A 10,944-nucleotide genomic window follows, 5' to 3' on the forward strand; every position below is an offset into this window, starting at 1 on the left:
TAAAGCGATGCTGATGTGGGATCCTGTGGTCGACTGACTCCTAGCAATATGGGAGAGTAGGGGAAAGAGAAATATGACACACATTTGGCCCTTATTCCTGGGGATCTGCCCCCTCAACTGTTGAACATTGGAGGCCACAGTGAACAAACCATATAAAGATCATGTTAAAAATCAATATTACCACATACTATCTTTTAAAAGTAAGTGGTTACCGTATGAAATCACAAATAACGATTATTGTAACTTAGAGTAAATTTTCCAATGACAACATCAGTCCTAGATTTAAAAAGTGCTGAAGGTCGTCAAGGAACCTGGATGGATCTGCAGCTGATGAGCTCTGAAGGCTGGTTTGAAGACTGAGACACCAAAGCATAAGGCACGTTGGAAGAGTTTGATTAAATGGATTGCATTGTGAGGGGGTAAAGGCCATATGTCTGTATCACAAACATGATGTGATTTTTAAATATATCACTTAAACTCTTAACATATTAATCAGGAATAGTGAACACTACACCAAAAACTAATGATGTACTATGTGTTGGCTAATTGAGTTTAAATTTTTTAAAAAAAGGATTTTTTTTTTTTTTAAAGAGCAGGGGAGGGACAGAGGGAGAAGCAGCCCCGATGCCGAGCTCCATCCCAGGACCTTGGGATTATGACTTGAACCCGAGGCAGACACTTAACCAACTGAGTCACCCAGGCACCCCGCTTAAACTATTAACATGTTAATCAGTGTTTCTAAATTAACAAATAGCATATGTGATTTTAAGTATGTACAAGTAATTAAAAGATATTAACTATTAACTATTATATGCAGTTTTTCTCTTTCATTTCTATCCTGACACATTTTTATATTCACATCAACAAAGTCCTCTCTTCAACGTTCACTGGGTAAATGGGGATGCTCTACTATTCGGAGTCACCTCACACGCAGCACTTACTCAATGTCTTCCATCCACGACTTCACTATCATTGAATGGCGATATCCTAACTCATACCCATTTTAGCCTGACACACAGTCTGTCCTCAGTCAAACATTGTTGAGTTGTTGCCGTCGTTTTAGAGATAGAGAAATAAAGACAACCCTGGGATAAAAGACCGGGCCAAAGCCCACAGCCGATAACAAGCAGAGCTTGGCCGTTTCTAGAATAGTTTCCTGACACCCCAGCCAAGGCACAAGCCATTATCTCAAGCTGGAGAGCAAGGAAACGTTTCCTCCTCGGCTGGGATCAGAGCCGCAGCACCGGGCAAAGACTGTCCAATGGCTTGGCTTGGAAGCCACAGAGCTGGAGGCCATCTGGAGACACGATGCTCTTGGATCTGGCCACTGCCCCGGGCAATGCCACACACGTATATTTGGCCTTTTGCTAATTGGTTATCCACTCTTGATGGCTGCGAAGCAGAACTGACAACATTTGGTTTAGAAATTCCCACTTTTTTTTTTTTTCCATATCAGACCTTATCTCTTTTCTCTCACATTCTTTTCATCGCGTGATAGCGGCCCTGCAAGCTGCCCATGGGCTCATGTGAGCCGCACTGCCTGGGAACTCACTCCCAGCACCTTTCTGGAGGGGACAAGTGCCATGGAAAATTTTCAGATGTGTGGTAACGCACAAAATACTAGGAAAAGGGCTTGGCGGAACAGGCATTGCGGCGAGGTTGCTAATGTTGCAAGTTGGCATGTGTTTTGGTCAGTGACACTAAATTTAGTCATGTTTAGAGGAAGTTTTTTTATTTTAATCGCATTTTATTGAGACGTGGAGACATATTCTCATAAGTTAAAAAAAAAAATGTGGTCTCCCAATATAATTTTAAGAACAACACTTTAAAGAAAGGTTAACATTCCCTTAACTAAGAAGCCAAGGGAGTGTGTGTCTGTGTGTGTTTCGATCTTCCTCAGTTCTGGGCAAGTCGAGCTTTCAACGGCAGAACTGTCTCTTGGCGGGGTCATGCAGCAGTCCTAAGAGGTATTTTGGCTGTGCTGCCTTCCCACCACGTGACTGATCAAAAAGTCCTTCTTGACATCCCAAGCTTCCCTTTCCATGCGCTCCCTAGGCCCCAGCTAGCTCTGAGTTTCCACCAGAAACATTCCTCCTAGGGAGTCAGTCGGGCACGGCGTGCCTCCTTCCAGGCACTTAGGTCCCAGGAGGGTAGGGAGAGAGGAGAATTCAATGGGTCCTCTGGGGCAAGGCCTTCATCGTTGCCATGGAAAAAGGCTCAAGAACCAAAGGCCTCAGTCTTCAGTAGAGACATGTCAGGTCAGACTCTGAGAAGGCTGACTGGAGGTCCCTCGATGGGCCCCAGGAAAAGAAAATCCTGACCAAGGGGTCGGATCCCAGCACCACTCTACTCTTTGCCTTACCTCTCCCCTACTCCCTGCCCCCAAATCCCCCTCTCTGAATGGGCCTCAAGGGGCCCACCTCTGAGTTTGGCTAGGCAGGGAAGAGCATTCCAGATTCAGACTGCTGGCAGGGGTGGGGGAACACTTTCACTTCTTGAACTTAAATCACCATTGTCAAGAACAAACATTTACTATGCCCCCTCTGAGGGACAGCCTTTAAGTCACTATATATTTACTGTTTCAGAGGGACCAAAAGCCAAAAGATCTAGAATTTGTTGGCATACACATCATTCTTTTCTTCCCTGATTTACACACACATATCAGTCACCACCTAAACCCTACAAAGGAGTCTCATCATTTCAAAGATAAAGCCCAGACCTATGAAGGGCCCTCAGGATCAGACCTTGCTTATCCCTCTGGCCTCACACTGTACCACTGACCCCTCCTTCGGTGCATGCAGCCATCTTGTCTTCTTCCTGGGGAGACTTTCCCTGGTCCTTCAGTCCTAGCTGGACCTCCATCCTTGCCCCAATTCTGCACGCTCCTAACAACTCAGCAATTCTCGCAGGACTTATATCATTATAGTCAAGCAATTAACTAGTTGGTTATTTATTCCTCATTCCTGAATGTCAGCTCCCAGAGGGCAGAGACCATCTCTGTCTTAACCACCGCCCCCCCCAACCCCCCCACCCAGGACCTTAGGACTGTGCCTTGCACATGTAATGAGTACAAAATATTTGTTTGCATGAATAATGAATGTGTGTTTGAATGAAGAATGGGTCGAGGTGTCGGAATGTCTGGGCAAGTGCATGGAATATGGGGGTATGTCTGACTCAACTGACTAGTTCCAGGAGCCAGAAGCACACAGCCTGGCTGGGTGGTAGTGGCAGCCAGAGGAAAGGGACAGGGCAGTTCAGCCATAAAGCATTTCATAAGAAGACCTCAGGCTGCCCCGCTGGCTGGGCTCCTCCAATGTTGAGCAGAGAGAGCACTCAGCGATTTGTCTTTCTGGTTCCATGTTTTTCCAAGCAACCCAAGATTGGAAGGAAAAACGGTTTCAGAGGAAGTCCAACATTCTTTTATTCTTGAAAATCTGGAAGTCCTCATGAGGAACAGGACAAGTCTGAGGGGCCATCTTCATTTTTCACCCTGCACAGCCCAGAAGGGACCCTGTTCATCGTGGGCAGTAGGAGAGTCATGCAGGGGTTTGTGGGTCTCACTGAAAGAACGCTGTTGGCTTTGGAGTCAGAAATACTTGGGCTCGAATCTCTGTTTCCACTTGCTAGCCAGGTGAACTCAGGCAAGTGGCTTAACCTCTCCTTGAACTTCAGTAGCCTTATCTAAAATGGGCACGATTACTGGGTTACTATAGGAACAAACAGATCATAAGTGAAGTGTCTGATGCAGCGGAAAGTAAAGAATAGCTAAAATTACTGCGGGCTTATTGCTGTTAGCTCCTGGAGGGACGTTTGGCTTTGGATCACTGTGAATTTTGACTTTTTTTTTTTTTTTTTTTTTTTTAAGTTAGGGGTTATGTAATGATCCACTACAAGGCAGGGGTTTATATAGCTGTTAGTTTGTTTCTCAAATAATAGAAAACATTTTTTTTTTCCCTTTTAACAGGTCCTCGGTTGAATTTAATCCAATTACAGTGCTGTTTGGGAAACTTTATACTGTTAGGATTATCTGCAGCAATCAATACTCCCTTGGCTGAGGGAGAAGGGGAGCCCACTCCATTTTGCTGTCCTGGAAATGCTGGGCTCAGGTGTGGAGGCCCACTGCCAGGCAAGGTTAGAAAGAACACACACGGAGACACACATTCCTGAGCCATGAGTGTGGGGCTCTTGTCTGCTCCTTATAAGGAGCGAGTTATCATCAGTCCTGCAGAAAGGTCACTGCTATCTCTCTGTCCTCAAGTGCCTGAAATCAGTTTTCCTCTGAGGGATGGGGCGGTGATTAAGCAGGGTAAATATGTCAGCACTTCACATACCCAATTATGAGGATGTTGACAGACCCTTGCAGCAGGGCTGGGTTTTGGGTTTTTGTCTGATCCTAGGGACTCTCAGGAGACATACTTGGATGAGTCCCCAGCCCCTCCCTGCCAGGGGCAAGTAAACCTGAAGATCCGCTTTTGCAGCTAGAGAGCCAGCTACAAAAGTCGGCCTGGTTGAAAGTGCTGGAGCTGGAGCTGTTCTCAGGGCTCCACTGCACCATCTCGCACCCCGGGCACAGTCTGACATTCCACAGTCTTGCGTGGATTGTGGTGCTTTCCTGGGCCCACTGCTCTGGCCTCCCCGCCAAGACCACAGGCCCCTCCTAAGCACATACAGCTTGCACCTCATCTGCAGCCCTGCAGGGCCCAGCCCAAGGGCTAGGAATTAAATGGGTGCTGGGGAAAACCTCGTTGATGACTTGATGGAAAGTTGATTAGGTTCCATGACCCAAAAAGCCTGGATGATGCCCTCCTTTCTATTCTTTGTTGAGAATGAGCCCAAGGTTGTTTAGAGCTGCTTATCTGAAGGCCTTTAGGTCTCTTCCACCTGACACCCGTTCCTAGTTGTGCCTGGAGCTGACCAGGCCCCAGGATTCCACTGTCCCCTATCCCTTCCTCTTGCAGGCGGCCACTTTTAAATCCACTTTTAGATTCTCCCCCAGGCCCATGTGAGCGAGCCCTGCTGAGCGCCCGGCACTGTACTCAGACATCAGGGCAAGAGAAGTCGAGGCGCCATCCTGCCCAGGGAGGCTTTGTGCAGCTCAGGAGTGAACACCTCCATCTGAGCCCTTCCCCATCTACTTTTCTTCTATCCCTGGGGACTTTTTAAAGCTTTTAACGTATCAATTTCCTGCTGTCATTTTCTATGTCCCCTTTGTGGTTCTCTGACATCTTTTACAACTTTCTTGTCTTTTATGGGTTTTACTGTTAATCGCTATAACAGCAAATAAGAATAAGAGGCATGAGGAAGTCACAAAGGTTCTCATATCTTTCCTTTTAGCCGCTGTTGGTAAAAGGTAAATTGGTGCAACTTTTATGGGCAGGAAATTGGCAGTATTGCCTTGAAAAAGTTATCTGCTTTAGCTCTTTCCCTTCCATCAGACGTTTATGACCTGAGAAGGGCGGGGCCAGCCGCGGGGGGTGGTGGTGGGGGAAGCCGCGGGGGGCGGGGCCAGCGTAGCCCGCGGCTGTCCCCGCCTGCCGCTTGCTGCCCTGACGTGGGACCTGGCCCGGAGCGAGGCGTTGCTCTAGGGTGCCGGGCGCCGTTCATAAGCTCCAGGGCTGGGTTGGGGAGCCAGTATTTAAGAAATTATGGCATCTGAGCCCATAATATTCAAAAAACGGAACTTTTGTAGTAATACTGAGGATCACTCCATCGATGTTACAAAAAACCCCCCAATAAAACCAAAAAACAATGTCTAATCTCTCTAATAAGAGCATGATGAAAGTTAAGAGATTTCCAAAATGGTTGGCTGCTTACATAAACAGAACAGTTAGGACAAGCTACACAATGCCCAGATAAACTACATGGGTGATCTATGGCAGAAGAATGAAAGTTCATCCTTTTCCAAATCCTTGTCACAGAAAACAGTCTCCTAGAAGTGGGGTCTGGGACAAGGCAGAGAAAAGGAACTGGCTTGTGTCGGCCTCCCGCCCGAACAATTACCCCATGAGAATCCAACAGATTTCGTTAATTCCAGTGATTCTTCACCGGCAGGAAGCCCATCATCAAAATATAGTGGGTGTTTTCCTCTGAGAAACCTCAAACTTAGCAGGAATTTGAGACTGAATGTAGCTTTGACTTTCCAAAGAATGAGAAGCACAGGTGAACTTGTAGCTTATTTGGTGATGATAAGAGCCTTCCTGTGCTCACCAAGAACTTTCGGGAAAGAAAATACATCTCACTGGACTACTGGTGGACTTGTTGCTTCTAGTAAAATCACTACTTAGAAGCAAATTAGAAAAATATGTGATAATTGGTTTAATGGGGCTTCAAACATCATAAAGGTGGTAGTTAGAATAATCATCCAAAACAGAAATTATAAATAGAAATATTCAGATTTTAAAACAAGAATTAAGTAGATTGTGGGAATAGGGAAATCATGTTACTTTTGGTTTCAAGATATACTGGTAGTGTCGCTGAGGATGCAAAATGCTTACTTATTACAGCTGCATTCAGAGACTTCCTATTTGTTATCTGAAACATCCCTGGACTATGAGACTTCCAGAAATATGTCTCAAATGAAAATTTTGATCTATGGGGAAAGAAATCAAAACCATTTTTTTCTTGTAAAAAAGCCACATCAAGAAACCACTAAAGAAATCTGAACAATCTATTTCACATCGAAGTGGAAAAATATCCAAAAGGAATAGCTTCAGATTCCACGAGGAAAAGTGCCCTATGAAGATCGTTACTTTTGCAGCATTTGAGATTGATTCATATAGTTATTTGGTAACATTGTTGAAGAACTACTGGGTCTTAATACAATACTGCATATTGCATAAGGATATAATTTATACTGTGTGAAAAAGAGCAAGACAGGACGTGTTCCTAGGAACCACAAAGACCAATCGTCAAGATTGTGCTTCAGAAGAAGGCACCGAAATGTGTGCAGAGATTTTCTCACATTGAGAAGACTTTGAAAGTTTAAAAAGGTCATAGCAAATAATATTAAAATTTTTTTGTCCCCACGGATACTGTGAATGTAAAATGCCTTTGTTATTAGTAAGCCAATGTGTTATGATAGCAATATCTGTTTTAAAAACTTAAAACCAGCCATGCTTCTGGCACGATAAATCATGAAATTAAACTAAGGGTTTATGTTTAGGTCAAATGTTGTTGTTGAAACTTAGTTCATACAATTTTTAAAAGTTGAGAATATTTTTAGTGTCTGGTTTGTTTTGTCTTGCAAGAATTATGATGTCATGTATGTATGTGTTGTCCCTATAGAAAAGAAAAAAATGAATATATTTGTATGATGATGATGCCTAACTGGAAATGTCTGTGAAGTCGGTTAATTTATATTCCATTTTTATTGTATATAGATTTCTAGTATTTTTAGTCCTGTATTATTTAAGCTTCCTTCAAGTAAATTTACTAAGCTTTTCTTTAAAAAAAAAATTCATGTGTTTTGATCAATCCATCTGCAAAATTGGAGAACAGAAAAATATGAAATAATTAAAAACAGATGTCTATACAATATTAATGATTGAAAAAAATCTATTATTTTGAAACTTTTGAAAATGTTTTTAGGAATTTTTAATGATGTGAAAAAATGCTCAAAATATGTTAAGTGAAAAGAGAAAAGAACGAATACATTCCCAATCACAAAATGATAGGAGATATATGTGTGTCTGTGTGTGACTGTGTGTGTTATGTTAAAGTCTACCAAGATGTCAGCATGTTAATGATAATTCTTTCTGAGTGTTGGGAACTTAGGCAATTTTTATTCTTTTTATGTTTTTCTGTGTTTTCCAAAATAGCTATCATCAAATTTTCTACATGATCAGGAAAAAACTTAATTGGAAAAGAGAAAAGTGTACTTGAAAAACAACGAAAAACTTAAAACAGAGGGCTTACTTACAACAGGGCTGGGGTGGGTATTAGTGTCCCTGTTTTCTGGATCTAGAAGATTCCAAGGCTCAGGGGGTTAAGTCCCTTGTCCAAGGTCACACAGCTCTCATGGATGGACCAGGATCCGACAGCACCCCCGTCTCATCAGAACATCTCAGGCACAAGCTGCTTAACTTCCCTTGAGTAAGGTGGGCACTCACTCTCCACTTCCTGCCTCCTACAGGCTGAGCCCACCCTGGTCCAGAGGGACCCTGCCTCCCTGGGAGCTCCCTGCCAGCAGGAGGGCCAAAGATGCTTTCAGAGAGAATAAGTATGAATCTAGGACATGCCCAGGCCCCAGCCTAACACTGCATTGCTCCCATCTCTACCCCCTGCGTACCCTTGCCCAGCCCTGGTCTCTCTCTAAGTGACATGCAGGTCACAGGGGAAGGGCACCAATACCTGTATCTCTTTTCTGCCTGTGGTCACATTCTTTGGCTTTGACAGTTTTGAACTAAGCAGGTGTTGGGGAGACTGCCTTCCCCAGCACTTGGCTCTCAGGAACCCCACTAGACTGTGTAGGGCCTGGGGGCTGGGAGTGGTCGCAGAGCAGCTCCGAGGGCTCCTTCCTGGCTGCCCCTGGGCTGGTTGTGGAGAAAGTGCCAGGGAGCCTCAGGGCCCCTGGAGAGGACACTGTCAGGAAAACTCAGCAGGAAAGTGCCTGCCGCTCTACCTCAGGCCTGTGGGCAACGCACCTAGCCTTTCTGAGGCCGGCCGAGGGGCCCAGGAGACCACACGTGGGAAAGCACATTGTAAACCGGTAAGCTCTACATACATGTCAGGTGTGACCAGCCAGAAAGGGACAGGAATCAAAGGACCCGAATCGAATAGTGAGCAGTGGGAGTCTTCTCTGCTTTATTAACTGCTGGATCCCCAGCACCTAGGATGCTGCCTGACACACAGTTGGCACTCAGTACAAACTGTTTAAATGAATGCACAGAGGGTCCCTGGCGGCTCATCCCCTCTCTTTCAATCTGTGGCATTTCACTTATGTGCCAAGAAAACAGGTGCTGTGGGAAAGTAGGAAAAGGCACTGGAAGGGGATGTTTTCTCGCTGTGTGAACTTGGGCCAGTGCTTCGTCACTTGGGGCCTCAGTTGCCTACCTATCAAGTGGGAATAATAATATGATCCACAGACGTCATCCCAAGAGACCAGCGAATGAAAACGCAAGAGGATTAAAAACTTTCATGTATGTGGTGCTTTTTGCCAGCACACAGCAGCCCAGGCAGGGACTCTTAAAAGACCCCTCTAGATCCTCACCTAGGTTCCAGTGAGAAGTCAGTCTCTGAGGTGAAGAAAATCTTTTATTTATTAGAAGTTGCTTGTATTAGAATGAGTCAAGTTATCTGTGTGGGTAGAAATGTGTTTATTTAGAGATTGAATTCCTGATTTGTGTCCAATATTTCCTAATGACCCATTTAAGGGAAGGGAAATACGCCCATACAGAACCAGTTAAAGTCTCGAGAAACCAATAAATCTCTGCATTTATCTAACAAATGGGCCAGCTCCTGACTCAGCTTCCTCAGGTCAGGAGCCTTGAGGGAATGTAGTGAGCCTCCGAAACAGATACAAAGCTCTTATTTCATCACTGAAATACCTTTTCTGGAAGGCAGTGCTGAGCTGCAACATGCAAACTAGCTTGGCTGCAATCCTCAGGGTCCCAAAGTGCTTGCAGTGATGGCCTCCCTATTATGTATATCAGATTTTCTCAGTGGCTCTCCTCCCTCCTGTGCTCACCTGTAGCCCTGCCCCTTCCCCCAAATCCCTCTCTGCTTGCTGGCTGGGCCTGGACTCTCTTTGATGAGGACAAAGTTTTCCATTGGTGGTTAAAGAGATAGCCTAAATAAGCATACATGGTCAAGGGTAACTGAACCGCATTTCTGTCCTTGGTTTCTCCATTAACACAGAGTAGCCTCCCTCATTATCTGCTTCTTGGACCCAGAGACACAGGAGGAAGACCTACAAGAAAACACACACCCAAGTTTGCCTTTTGTCCATGAAGGCCACGGGTGTAAGGTCCACAGCCTACTGTGCTGAATAGAGCCGTGAGCTATCTAGGCATCATCTAGCCTTGGACAAACCCCTTAACCCCTCCAATCGTCAGTTTTCTTATTTGTAAAATGGGGTGGTTAGACTGGAAAATTTCAAGTGCCTCTCTAATCCTCAAAGAATGCTGCCCCTACGTTCCCCAAGTCACCTGCTCCTGTGTGAATTCACTAGAACTTCAGGGATTCTACCTCTTGCCCTCCTGGAGTGAAAACAGACCCAGGGACACCTGATAACAGTGCTCTGAGGCTCTCCCTGTCTACACTCGATTACATGTGAGTCACAGGAAGAGTCAGGTCTATGTGGGTTCTTGGTCTTTGCTGCTTACTAGCTGTGTGTGATCTTGGAAAATCCTTGCACCTCTAGCTCTTTATCTCCAGAAATGAGTGATACACCCTGCCTGGCAGAGTCCATGGGAAGTTACGGCTTTTTGTTTGTTTGTTTGTTTGCTTAGGATAATGCCCGGCTCATCGCAGGGGTCCTCTTGTCACTGGCTCCCTTCCTACCTTCTTGCTGAGTCATATTGGGCTGGATGTGGTAGGAAGAGGGAAGCCAAAGAACAACCCCACAGGTGTATCAGTTAGGCTAGAGCTGAAGCTGCCATAGCTGAGAGACCCACAAATACAGCAGCCTTAACGTGCCCAAGCTTAACTTCCCTCTTACAGAGGTCATAAGATAGTCAGAGGTAGGAGGTTGGTGACCCCCTCTCCTCCACGAGACCCCAACTTTCCACATCCTGTTCTTCTTCAAGACCAACTCAGAGCCCACCTCCCTTGGAGCACCCCCCCAACCCCGCCCTCTCACCCACAGGGATCGTGCAGCTCAGCTCCTCCCAGGGGGCTCAGCAGGCACTGCCTCATAGCACTAGGTAACTTTGCACCACCAGACTGGGGGCTACTTGTGGTCAAGGGTCATATCTACTCCGATCTCAACTCAGCTCCAGGAAAGTG

The 10,944-nt window shown here is 45.4% G+C and overlaps 1 pseudogene; it reads left to right on the forward strand.

Annotated features, from left to right (window-relative positions):
• The first annotated feature begins 5,645 nt into the window (after window positions 1–5,645).
• On the forward strand, window positions 5,646–6,662 carry LOC114208080 (KATNB1-like protein 1 pseudogene; annotated as a pseudogene).
• The last annotated feature ends 4,282 nt before the right edge of the window (window positions 6,663–10,944 follow it).

This window comes from Eumetopias jubatus, unplaced genomic scaffold (genome assembly GCF_037043125.1).
Source record: "Eumetopias jubatus isolate StellerSeaLion01/CBP00866 unplaced genomic scaffold, mEumJub1_p1.0 scaffold_4, whole genome shotgun sequence".
Lineage (NCBI taxonomy): Eukaryota > Metazoa > Chordata > Mammalia > Carnivora > Otariidae > Eumetopias > Eumetopias jubatus.